The sequence below is a fragment of the Triticum urartu genome, chromosome 4A (genome assembly GCF_056163025.1).
Source record: "Triticum urartu cultivar PI428250 chromosome 4A, HENAU_Tu73, whole genome shotgun sequence".
NCBI lineage: Eukaryota > Viridiplantae > Streptophyta > Magnoliopsida > Poales > Poaceae > Triticum > Triticum urartu.
The window spans coordinates 8,664,953-8,679,072 of record NC_141876.1 but is presented as its reverse complement, the minus strand read 5'-3'; positions in this window follow the sequence as shown (position 1 = coordinate 8,679,072).

The window sequence follows — 14,120 nt, the reverse complement described above, 5'->3', positions numbered from 1 at the left end:
CCATCTAAACAGTGCGTGCATGCATGGTATCCCGTGGTTGTCTGTCCTTAAAGGTTACTGAGAGCGGGCCAATCGCTGATGGCTACAAATAGCAACGTGTGTAGGTTAAATTCCTCCTGTTTGTGCTCATCCCACGTACGTACACCGTTTCCATTCCACAGCTGTAAAATTTCTTCAACTAATGGCCTTAGGAACACATCAATGTCGTTGTCGGGTTGCTTAGGGCCTTGGATGAGAATTGGCATCATAATGAACTTCCGCTTCATGCACATCCAAGGAGGAAGGTTATACATACATAGAGTCACGGGCCAGGTGCTGTGATTGCTGCTCTGCTCCCTGAAAGGATTAATGCCATCCGCGCTTAAACCAAACCATACGTTTCTTGGGTCACTTGCAAACTCAGGCCAGTACTTTCTCTCGATTTTTCTCCACTGCGACCCGTCAGCGGGTGCTCTCAACTTCCCGTCTTTCTTACGGTCCTCACTGTGCCATCGCATCAACTTGGCATGCTCTTCGTTTCTGAACCAACGTTTCAACCGTGGTATTATAGGAGCATACCACATCACCTTCGCAAGAACCCTCTTCCTGGGGGGATCGCCGTCAACATCACCAGGGTCATCTCATCTGATCTTATACCGCAATGCACCGCATACCGGGCATGCGTTCAGATCCTTTTACGCACCGTGGTAGAGGATGCAGTCATTAGGGCATGCATGTATCTTCTGCACCTCCAATCCTAGAGGGCATACGACCTTCTTTGTTGCATATGTACTGTCGGGCAATTCGTTATCCTTTGGAAGCTTCTTCTTCAATATTTTCAGTAGCTTCTCAAATCCTTTGTCAGGCACAACATTCTCTGCCTTCCACTGCAGCAATTCCAGTACGGTACCGAGCTTTGTGTTGCCATCTTCACAATTGGGGTACAGCCCTTTTTTGTGATCCTCTAACATGCGATCGAACTTCAGCTTCTCCTTTTGACTTTCGCATTCCGTCCTTACATCGACAATGACCCTGTAGCGACCAGACCTCAAGCAGTCTGATCACTGTGCTCCGGTGTCATCCCTGGATCAGTAATGCTGACACCACACAGTACTCGGAGGATTTATAGCAGAGTAGCAATCACACACTTATTACATCGAGTGTCTCAAAAGAGAACTTATTACAATAAATATGGCTTAAGGCCATCTAATAACGATAACAGCGGAAGGCTTGGAAGATAAGTGAGTCCATCAACTCCAACGGCATCACTGAGTATAGAACCACGACCTAAAACTCCTTAATCGTCGTCTGAAAAGTCTGCAACATTAACGCTGCAGCCCGAGAACGGGTCAGCACATGGAATATGCTGGCAAGGTAACACATAGAGAGTAATGGAATGAAACAGCTATACTATATGCATATTTGGTTGGTGGAAATCTCTATGGTTACAGTTTTCGCGTAAAGCCAATTTTTCCCTACTTCAAAGGAATAACTTTAATTACTATCATGGTGGTTGTTAAACATTGAGAATGGTTGACAGCATTCTCAATCCCAATTAAGCATCATCATTAAACAAACCCAACAAACTTAACTTTAGAGTAACATGTTGAGATTCACATGATAATCCAGGTACTAGATACTCAAGATGTCCATAACCGGGGACACGGCTAACCATGATTAGTTTGTACACTCTGCAGAGGTTTACGCACTTTTCCCCACAAGACTCGATCGCCTCCGTTGGTTTTCTCGCACTACATGGTGTTTGAGAAACGGATGACCGAGACATAGTCTTTCAGAAGCGCTAGCACCTTACGTTGGATAGACCGGTACACCTACTTTCCCCTACATCTGCTAGTCTACCCTGTAAGAGTTCGCACGACTTAATCAACTATGCCAGAGCCCATAATGACTTGTGGCTGCACACGGAAGTTTCTAGTATGAATAATCTTATGATCCCTTTGAGCCTGGGTGGCGGTCCAAAAGAAAAACAGGCAAGTCCTGATAGAAACCAGGTGCCTCAATCCATCCAGATGTGTATTTAAGTTGCCACCTTAAGTAAACCATTAAAATTAACAAACTCATCTGTCATGGATATCACTCACCCAATCCACGTCTACTAGCATAGCATGGCATAATAAACAAACGTAGAAGTAACTCCCAAAGGTTTCATAATTAAACAGGTAATAGGTACTACCTCATCTACTTCCCATCCCACAATTTAATTAGATCCTAATCATGCAATGTGTGAGGATTGATCTAATGCAATAAAACTGGGTAGTAGAAGAGATATGATCAAAGTGTTACTTGCCTTGCTGATGATCCGCAAAACCTAGAGATTCGAAGTAACACGCGGCGCACTCCGGGTATTCTATCGCAGACAAACAAACAAGCATACAATAAGTACTCATCTAATGCACAGGTAAAACTCAAATAGAAGATCTAACCAGAAAGTTCAACTTAAAAACCCTGGTTTGCAAAAAGAATCAAATCGAACGAAGCAAAAGAAATCAAACGGCGAAAGAAATCAACTTCGTTCTAGTAATCTGGATCTAAGTCAAATTTTACAGTAGCAAAAACTTGTTTAAGTTGATTATTCGGAAAGAGGGTTTCGAGAAGAAACTCCAGGCGCTTGAATCGCCTGATTCCGATAAACGAGCGAAAAGTTATACTAAAACGAAAATCGGATCAGAAATCGCGATCAGAAAATAACCGCAGAAAATCCGACGAAAAAGACAACCGACGAACAGAAAAGAAAAAAATAATAATATTTTTCCCTTTTTCTTAAAAAAACGGCACGGAAATCGAGGCGGCGGCGGCGAACCTCGGGCGGCGCGCACTCCGGCGAGTCGGCGGCGGCGGCGGGGCTGGGCTAGGGTTAGGGTTTGGGGCGAGGCTGGCTGGGCTCTCGGCTCGGGCGCTATATAAAGGCCCCGGTCGGCGGTGTCCTGGCCGAGTACGGCCCATAGTCGGTTCCGGTTTTTTTAAAATAATTACGCTCGGAAAAAAAATACTAAACGGACTCCAAAAATCACGAAATAAATTTTACCGGGTTTCTAAAATCAAGCCCGATTAAGTGAACATTTATTTGGGCCCTAAATGCAAATTTTGAAAAACGCGCATTTTCCCTAAATTCAAATAAAATACCGAAAAACTCCGAAATAAATCTTATTTGATTTTTTTATTAAATCCTCAATATTTCTATATTTTGGGAAAGTCATTTTATTCCCTCTCTCATATTTTTGTAATAGAAATAATTGATGATAAAATAAATAAAATCAAATGATCCTATTTACACAAGTTGAGAAAACTCAAATATGTAAATAACGAAATCCCCAACTCTCTCCGTGGGTCCTTGAGTTGCTTAGGATTTTCTAGGATCAAAACCAAAAGCAAAATAAAATATGATATGCATGATGACTAATGTATAACATTCCAAATTGAAAATTTGGGATGTTACAAACCTACCCCCCTTAAGATGAATCTCGCCCTCGAGATTCGGGTTGGCTAGAAAATAGGTGAGGGTGGTCCTTGAGCAAATCTTCCTCTCGCTTCCAGGTGGCTTCATCCTCCGTGTGGTGGCTCCACTGAACTTTGCAAAACTTGATAACCTTGCTGCGAGTGACTCGGCTGGCAAACTCGAGAATCTTGACTGGTTTCTCCTCGTAGGTCAAATCGTTATCCAACTGAATAGTTTCCAAAGGCACTGTATCTCTTAATGGTACGTCAGCCATCTCCGCGTGGCACTTCTTTAACTGAGAAACGTTGAACACATCATGAACTCCTGACAATCCTTCGGGCAATTCCAACTTGTAGGCCACTTCTCCCATACGCTCCAAAACTCAATATGGCCCTACAAATCGTGGCGCTAACTTTCCCTTAACTCCAAAGCGCTTAATCCCTCAAAGTGGGGATACTCGAAGATAAGCTCTGTCTCCGACTTCGTAAACTTTCTCCTTGCGTTTAGAATCTGCGTAGCTCTTCTGCCTGGACTGGGCTACCTTGAGCCTATCGCGAATCAACTTCACCTTCTGTTCAGACTCTTTAATCAGATCTGGTCCAAACAACTGGCGGTCTCCAACTTCGTCCCACGACAACAGTGTCCTGCACCTCCTTCCGTACAAAGCTTCGAAAGGGGCCATCTTCAAACTGGTCTGATAGCTATTATTGTAAGAGAACTCTGCATATGGAAAACTGTCGTCCCAACTAGATCCATAATCTAGCGCACAAGCTCTCAGCATATCCTCCAAAATCTGATTGACTCTCTCGGTCTGTCCATCTGTCTGCGGATGAAAAGTTGTACTAAATTCTAGCCTAGTACCCAAAGTCTCATGTAACTGCTTCCAGAACTTTGAGGTAAACTGGGTTCCTCTATATGATACGATACTCCTCGGAACTCCATGCAAACATACGATCCTGGTCATATATATCTTTGCCAGCTTAGCACTGGTGTAAGTGGTCTTTACTGGGATGAAATGAGCTACTTTCGTCAATCGATCGACTACAACCCAAATCGAGTCATAGCCTGAACGAGTCCTTGGTAATCCCGTGATAAAATCCATGCCTAGCTTATCCCACTTCCATTCGGGTATCGGCAACGGTTGCATCAATCCTGCTGGCTTCTGATGCTCTGCCTTTACTCTCTGACATACGTCACAAACTGCTACATACTCCGCAATATCCTTCTTCATTCCGGTCCACCAGAAAATATCCTTCAAATCCAAATACATCTTGGTATTTCCTGGGTGAATCGAATAGGGTGAATCATGTGCCTCTTGCAGAATCAACTTTCTGATCTCCGGGTCATTGGGTACATAAACACGATCTTCAAACCATAGGGTACATAAACACGCTCATCCTCACGAAATCCCTTAGCTTTTCCTTTGCTCAGTTTCTCCTTTATAGAAGCAATCTCCTTGTCAGATTTCTGAGCCTCTCTGATTTTATCCATCAATGTTGACTGAATCTCCAATGCTGCCACATAGCCTCTCGGAACTATCTCCAAACACAGTTCACGAAGGTTTTCTGCTAACTCCTTGGGTATTTCTCCTGTCATTAACGTATTGACATGGCTCTTACGGCTCAATGCGTCAGCTACTACATTAGCTTTTCCGGGATGGTAATGCAATCTCATATCATAATCCTTGATGAGCTCCAACCATCTCCTTTGTCTGAGGTTCAACTCCTTCTGCGTGAAAATGTACTTCAAACTCTTGTGATCTGTGTACACCTCACAATGATTTCCAATGAGGAAATGTCTCCACGTCTTCAATGCATGCACTACGGCTGCTAACTCCAAATCATGCGTGGCATAATTCAATTCGTGAGGCTTCAGTTGTCGTGAAGCATACGAAACAACTCTTCCTTCCTGCATAAGCACTGCTCCAAGTCCTCGACGTGAAGCATCGCAATACACCTCATAATCCTTGGTCTGATCTGGCAAAATCAATACTGGTGAGGTAACCAAACGTTTCTTCAGCTCCTGGAAACTAGCCTCACACTCCTCAGTCCATTTGAACTTAGTATCCTTCTTCAACAACTCCTTCATAGGCTTCGCAATCTTTGAAAAGTTCTCAATAAACCTCCGGTAGTATCCTGCGAGTCCAAGAAAACTCCGAATCTCTCCAACTGTTGTTGGTGCTTCCCACTTGGTCACGGTATCAACTTTAGTGGGATCAACAGCTATACCTTCTCCAGATATAACGTGTCCGAGGAATCCTACTTCCTTCAACCAAAACTCACATTTGCTGAACTTGGCATATAATTGATGTTCTCTAAGCTTTCCAAGTGCCAAACGCAAATGCTCCTTATGTTCCTCTTCATTCTTTGAATAAACCAGGATATCATCGATGAACACTACGACGAACTTATCCAAAAAACTCCATAAACACTTTGTTCATCATGTTCATAAAATAGGCAGGTGCGTTAGTCAGTCCAAATGACATAACGGTATACTCATGCAGCCCATACCTTGTGGTAAAAGCTGTCTTCGGAATATCCTGTTCTCGAATCTTCAACTGATGGTACCCTGATTACAAATCGATCTTGGAAAACACTTTAGCCCCTTGCAATCGATCAAACAGATCGTTGATCATTGGTAGCGGGTACTTGTTTTTGATTGTTACTTCATTCAATCCTCGATAGTCAACAACCATTCTTAACGATCCATCCTTCTTCTCTACTAGAAGTACTGGTGATCCCCAAGGCGAAGAACTTGGGCAAATATAACCTTTTTCCAGTAACTCCTTAATCTGCTTCTTAATTTCCACCAAATCCTTTGCTGGCATCCTATATGGTCTCTTCGATATTGGCCCAGTGCCTGGCAATAGCTCAATCAAAAACTCAATATCTCTATCTGGTGGCATGCCTGGCAACTCTTCTGGAAACACATCAGGAAAATCCTGTACCACTTGTACTTCCTCTTGCACAACTCCTGTTAGGCAATTTACTTGTGTCCTGTTTGGCGCATGTCGGGATACATACTTGATCCTTCTACCTTCTGGTGTGGTAAGCAAAATTGACTTATTGGCTGTCGATGTTTCCATCTCTATAGCGACCAGACCTCAAACAGTCTGATCTCTGTGCTTCGATGTCATCCCTGGATCAGTAATGCTGACACCACACAGTACTCGGAGGATTTATAGCAGAGTAGCAATCACACACTTATTACATCGAGTGTCTCAAAAGAGAACTTATTACAATAAATATGGCTTAAGGCCATCTAATAACGATAACAGCGGAAGGCTTGGAAGATAAGTGAGTCCATCAACTCCAACAGCATCACTGAGTATAGAACCACGACCTAAAACTCCTTAATCGTCGTTTGAAAAGTCTGCAACATTAACGTTGCAGCCTGAGAACGGGTCAGCACATGGAATATGCTGGCAAGGTAACACATAGAGAGTAATGGAATGAAACAGCTATACTATATGCATATTTGGTTGGTGGAAATCTCTATGGTTACAGTTTTTGCGTAAAGCCAATTTTTCCCTACTTCAAAGGAATAACTTTAATTACTATCATGGTGGTTGTTAAACATTGAGAATGGTTGACAGCATTCTCAATCCCAATTAAGCATCATCATTAAACAAACCCAACAAACTTAATTTAGAGTAACATGTTGAGATTCACATGATAATCCAGGTACTAGATACTCAAGATGTCCATAACCGGGGACACGGCTAACCATGATTAGTTTGTACACTCTACAGAGGTTTGCGCACTTTTCCCCACAAGACTCGATCGCCTCCGTTGGTTTTCTCGCACTACATGGTGTTTGAGAAATGGATGACCGAGACATAGTCTTTCAGAAGCGCTAGCACCTTACGTTGGATAGACCGGTACACCTACTTTCCCCTACATCTGCTAGTCTACCCTGTAAGAGTTCGCACGACTTAATCAACTATGCCAGAGCCCATAATGGCTTGTGGCTGCACACGGAAGTTTCTAGTATGAATAATCTTATGATCCCTTTGAGCCTGGATGGCGGTCCAAAAGAAAAACAGGCAAGTCCTGATAGAAACCAGGTGCCTCAATCCACCCAGATGTGTATTTAAGTTGCCACCTTAAGTAAACCATTAAAATTAACAAACTCACATCTGTCATGGATATCACTCACCCAATCCACGTCTACTAGCATAGCATGGCATAATAAACAAACGTAGAAGTAACTCCCAAAGGTTTCATAATTAAACAGGTAATAGGTACTACCTCATCTACTTCCCATCCCACAATTTAATTAGATCCTAATCATGCAATGTGTGAGGATTGATCTAATGCAATAAAACTGGGTAGTAGAAGAGATATGATCAAAGTGTTACTTGCCTTGCTGATGATCCGTGAAACCTAGAGATTCGAAGTAACAGGCGGCGCACTCCGGGTATTCTATCGCAGACAAACAAAAAAGCATACAATAATTACTCATCTAATGCACAGGTAAAACTCAAATAGAAGATCTAACCAGAAAGTTCAACTTAAGAACCCTGGTTTGCAAAAAGAATCAAATCGAACGAAGCAAAAGAAATCAAACGGCGAAAGAAATCAACTTCGTTCTAGTAATCTGGATCTAAGTCAAATTTTACAGTAGCAAAAACTTGTTTAAGTTGATTATTCGGAAAGAGGGTTTTGAGACGAAACTCCAGGCGCTTGAATCGCCTGATTCCGATAAACGAGCGAAAAGTTATACTAAAACGAAAATCGGATCAGAAATCGCGATCAGAAAATAACCGCGGAAAATCCGACGAAAATGACAACCGACGAACAGAAAAGAAAAAAATAATATTTTTTCCCTTTTTTTAAAAAAACGACACGGAAATCGAGGCGGCGGCGGCGAACCTCGGGCGGCGCGCACTCCGGCGAGTCGGCGGCGGCGGCGGGGCTGGGCTAGGGTTTGGGTTTGGGGCGAGGCTGGCTGGGCTCTCGGCTCGGGCGCTATATAAAGGCCCCGGCCGGCGGTGTCCTGGCCGAGTACGGCCCATAGTCGGTTCCGGTTTTTTTTAAAAAAATAATTACGCTCGGAAAAAAAAGAAATACTAAACGGACTCCAAAAATCACGAAATAAATTTTACCGGGTTTCTAAAATCAAGCCCGATAAAGTGAACATTTATTTGGGCCCTAAATGCAAATTTTGAAAAACGCGTATTTTTCCTAAATTCAAATAAAATACCGAAAACTCCGAAATAAATCTTATTTGATTTTTTTTATTAAATCCTCAATATTTCTATATTTTGGGAAAGTCATTTTATTCCCTCTCTCATATTTTTGTAATAGAAATAATTGATGATAAAATAAATAAAATCAAATGATCCTGTTTACACAATTTGAGAAAACTCAAATATGTAAATAACGAAATCCCCAACTCTCTCCGTGGGTCCTTGAGTTGCTTAGGATTTTCTAGGATCTAAACCAAAAGCAAAATAAAATATGATATGCATGATGACCTAATGTATAACATTCCAAATTGAAACTTTGGGATGTTACAGACCCAGCGGAGATCACCGTCATCGGGCACATCGTCTGGTTCCTCGTGATCTTCAGCAGCTTCCCCCGTTGTAGCATCATTGGGCACATCGTCTGGTTCCTCTTGATCTTCAGCAGCTTCCCCCGTTGCAGCATAACCGTATTCAGGGGGCACATAGTTGTCATCGTCCTCTTCTTCTTCGCCGTCTTCCATCATAACCCCTATTTCTCCGTGCCTCGTCCAAACATTATAGTGTGGCATGAAACCATTGTAAAGTAGGTGGGTGTGAAGGATTTTCCGGTCAGAGTAAGACTTCGTATTCCCACATTTAGGGAATGGACAACACATAAAACCATTCTCCTTGTTTGCCTCAGCCACTTCGAGAAAATCATGCACGCCCTTAATGTACTCGGAGGTGTGTCTGTCACCGTACATCCATTGTCGGTTCATCTGCGTGCATTATATATAATTAAGTGTGTCAAAAACCATTACAGAACATCATGAATAGATAATTAAGTGACCAAATTAATAGAAGTTCATCATCACATTAAAACCAAAGTACATACATAGTTCTCATCTAACAACATATAGCTCTCCAGAGCATCTAATTAATTAAACCATACATTGAAACTATGTAAAACATTTCAATGTGAAAACAAATGCGATCATAATCGCAACCAAGGTAACAATTGATCCAACGGCATAATGATACCAAGCCTCGGTATGAATGGCATATTTTCTAATCTTTCTCATCTTCAACCGCATTGCATCCATCTTGATCTTGATCATCGACGACATCCGCAACATGCAACTCCAATATCATCTTCTCCTCCTCAATTTTTTTTATTTTTTCCTTCAAGTAATTGTTTTGTTCTTCAACTAAATTTAACCTCTCGACAAGAGGGTCGGTTGGAATTTCCGGTTCAACTACCTCCTACATAAATAAAATCTATGTCATGTTGGTCGGCATAATTGTCATAAACAATAAATGAACCAAATAGTTATAAAAAGATAATATATACCACATTTGAATCATAGCCAGGACGAGGGCCAACGGGGGCGGATACCAAAACCATCGCACTATATAATAACAAGCAATAATAAAAGTAAGAAAATTAGACAAGTATCTAACTAAAGTAAGAATTTTTTTTCTTTCAGAAAGAAGATAAGAACAAGAGGCTCACCACGGTGGTGCCGGCGACGAGATCGGCACGGGCGATCGACGGCGGTGAAGACGGGAATGGGACGTGACGGGCCGCTAAACCTAGACAAATCTCGAAGAAAATGGAGCTATGAGGTCGAGCTTCGAGAGGAGAAAGCTTAACTAGTGTGGCTCGGGCATTTCATCGAACACCTCATGTGCATAGGAGGTGAGCTAGAGCACCACAAAGCCCTCCCCTCGCAGGCCAGAGAAAAACAGAGCACTGGAGTGCTCTGCTCGCGGGCGAGGGGTATATATAGGCACCTCATTGGTCCCGGTTCGTGGCATGAACCGGGACTAAAGGGAAGCATGTGGTCCCGGTTCAAGCCACCAACCGGGACCAATGGTGGTGGGCCAGGAGCGAGGCCCATTGGTCCCGGTTTGTCCCACCAACCGGGACCAAAGGGGCCAGACGAACCGGGACCAATGCCCCACGAGGCCCGGCAGGCCCCTGGCCTCACGAACCGGGACCAATGCCCCCCTGGGTCCCGGTTCTGGACTGAACCGGGACTAATGGGCTGACCCGGCCTGAACCAAAGCCCTCTTTTCTACTAGTGTAACCTTGGAAGCTATCTTGTATAAAACATTGCACAACTGATAGACCTAAATTTTGTTAAGAGGGTTGGGTTTGTTACCTTTGGAATCAAAACCAGAATTGTATCATTGATGCATTCAGGACTATCTTCGCCTCTCACGATTATCAAAACCGCCTCTATTACTTCTTTACCACAAATATCCCAATGACGCTGATAAAAATAGGCAGGGAACCCATCAGAGCATGGAGCCTTCATTGGGAACATTTGAAATTGTGGCACCCTGGCTCAGAATAACCGGTTTACCTTGCATTGCCAGCCCAGAGATCAAGTCTTGTGGCAACACATAACAACTTGGTACATACATAACCTCTTTATTGATCTCTTGCGGATACATGGGTTTGATGATTACATAAGAAAGCGAGGCCAAGCGGCACACACGGTTCGGCTCCACTATGTACATTATTTATTAAACATCTCAAGAGCCTTGATGCTAGAGGATACAACTACTCAGTAGCCAAACAATGAGGTAGCGGAACTCCATGCCACAGGGATGCTACTAGGACACAGCCTAGATCGTGAAGTACCGATCAACCTCAACTCCTTGCACGGTTCCTCCTGCATCTGGCATGACATGCCAGGTGGGTACTTTGAATGTACACCCAAGCTCACCACAAATATGACAAACAATAACATGGAATGAACAAATTAAACATGATCATGAGCATGATGTTACCAATCGCAGTGTGCAAGTGGAATACCGTCATGGTCCCTTGGACCAACTTACCCATCTCGAGGGTTACCTCGTAACCACCATTGGTATCAACCATACCATCATGATCAACACACGATCACCTCAAGATCAACCGACTTCTTCATGTGCAAGCTCGAGGTTCATAAGTGTGCAAGTTAATTATTTATGTTGACCCATAGTGTGACCTACTACAAACTGTGTCCATAATCGTGGACGTGGTTATCGATAGATTATACACTCTGTAGAGGTTAGTACACTGTACCCACACTATGGAACTCATGGCCTCATGCTCCCATTCGGGTGGACTAACGACGTTCCAACAAAACCAATCTATTGTATACACTCTCCCGGCCACTCCATAAAACTCCTGTTTGGGCTATGCCATGGGTCACCCCTATGTCAACTCGTGAATCCGCCACCGTCGTGGCCAAACTAAACTTTATCGTCCCAAACGGGACCTAGGACCATAAAATTTGGGCTCACAAGGTTATTGACACCTACCGGGATAGGGTAGCACGTGCACATAACATTCCCTCATTGGAGGCACCGGCGAGAGGCATGACAACAGAGCGAATTAGAGCATCTTCATCCAGGAAAGTGTGGTTGCACTAGTGAGCTCGATTCGGTGGCACTATGACTCGATTAACAACTTTGATCAAGTTTGATTATAGTCAAGTTTAACTTGGATGAAAATGATTCGATCCATAGAATGCAATAGGGTGCATGATAGTGAGCTAAATGGTGGATGAATCCTAACTTAACCATATAACATTTACTCTATTGTCTACAACATACATATGACATGGAGATGAGCATAATGTAACAAGTAGCATGCAAGTAATAATTTAAATTCATAAGGCATATAAGTAATCAATATTCAATTGGAACCATTGCCATTGCAATGCCATCTTGCAAATGAATGTTGTGGCTTGCCTTAGTTCAGAGGAGTGTCATGATACTCCTAGTCTTCTCCCACACAATTAGTTTCTTCTAAAAATAAATTTAATAACAAAAAGAGAATGTCACATAAAGCCTTTTCTAATACCATAAATTCTAGACAGCAAGGGATAATCTCAAATTGCACCAACAGAAAGTTCAGCTCATGACAAACTATAGCAAAAAGTTCAACGCATTTGGACTTTTGGTTTAGAAATCATAGTTAGTCAAAGTTTGGGTCAAAATCTAATTTTAAATTGAATTAACCGAAAATCCAGGGAGGGCCACGTCGAAGGCGTATTTTGCTAGGGTGCCTCCACTAGAAAATGATTCGGAGGGGAGGGGAGAAGCTTACGAGTACGTTCCCCATGTTAGGTTTGAGAGAGAGAGAGGACAGAGGTGGGCGGCGCTATCCTCGATGATCCTCCAGTGAGGAGACCATGGCGGCTGTCGGGGATGGTCGTGCTGGTTTCAGAGCATCGTGGGCAGCACACACGTCCCTGTGGCTTAGTGGGAGGTGGACGAACGGCGAGGCTGGCTTCCTCTCCAAAGAAGATGGGCGGTGGAGCTCGTCGGAGTTGGCATTCCCGATGTTGTTCCGAGTGATCATGTGCATTGTCGTGCTCTGGAGATCAACATGAGCTCGCCTGAAGAAGTCATGGAAGCAGAGGAGGGCAGGAGCGAGAGAATGGTCGAGGGGGATCCGCGGGCAACTTCGGCGATGATCAGAGGCAGGAGGCCCTCCTGGCCTTGCCCCGCTCGTCGGTCGTCAATTTGTGGCCAGTGGAGGAGTGGTGGATGGTTTGAGCAGCTCGGGGGGGTCTATTTGTAAGAGAGGGAGAAGACGAGCACTGGGCACCGCCGTGAGGAAGCTATCGGAGCTCTGGCGAGGCGTGTGGCTCGGGCACGGGTGGTGAAGTGACTAGAGGGGAACGGGGGCACGATGTGGGTCAGGCGATGCACTAACGCACACTGTTCCCGCACGGGCACGCCGTGTCTGCGTCTGGCGAGCCGCTTGCTGACATCGGGAAGGACTTGGAGCTGGCCAGGTGGAAGAAGGAGAGCAAGTGAGGCGGCGCGGGCAAGTTGTAGTGTCGCAAGGGCGGCGTTTGGGTCCCGGTGTCCAGAGCGCGCGCATTGCCTGTCAACCAACTGCATCCCGCATGGTCACTGCATGCAGTGGCATACGCGGGACTTTAGGCCAACAGGCCAAAAACCAGGGTGTCACAGAGAAAGAGTGCATTTTTGACTTCCTCGAGTGTGTAAGGGGAAACTAGCATATCATTCATCTCAGTTGTGACCTTGCTTGGGACATTTTTTTAGTATTGTATCCATATAACTTACACCCTCAGATGTATACAGAGATTTGTAGAATTCATGGACCATGTTTTTCAAATCCTCGGGTCCTCCGCCATTACACCAAGAGAATTCTGCAAAGCTTTGGTCATATTTTTCTTCCTCGAGATGCTAGCTTGAAGATGGAAAAACTTCAAGTTTTTGTCTCCCGAGGCCAACCACTTAGCTCTTGCTCGTTGTTGCCACATCACCTCCTCACGATGGTACATCTCTACTAATTTTCCATTGATTCTTAGCTTGGCGTGAGTGGGAACCATCCTGTTTGGATCAGACCAAAGCTTTTCTGATTCTCACTTTGTTTTGATCTCCTTGCATACACTGGCAAATGTATCATTGTTCCAGCGCAAGAGAGGGCCGCCAACTTCGTGCTCAACTCGTTTGTTCCTAAGGTGGTACCCGATGCAG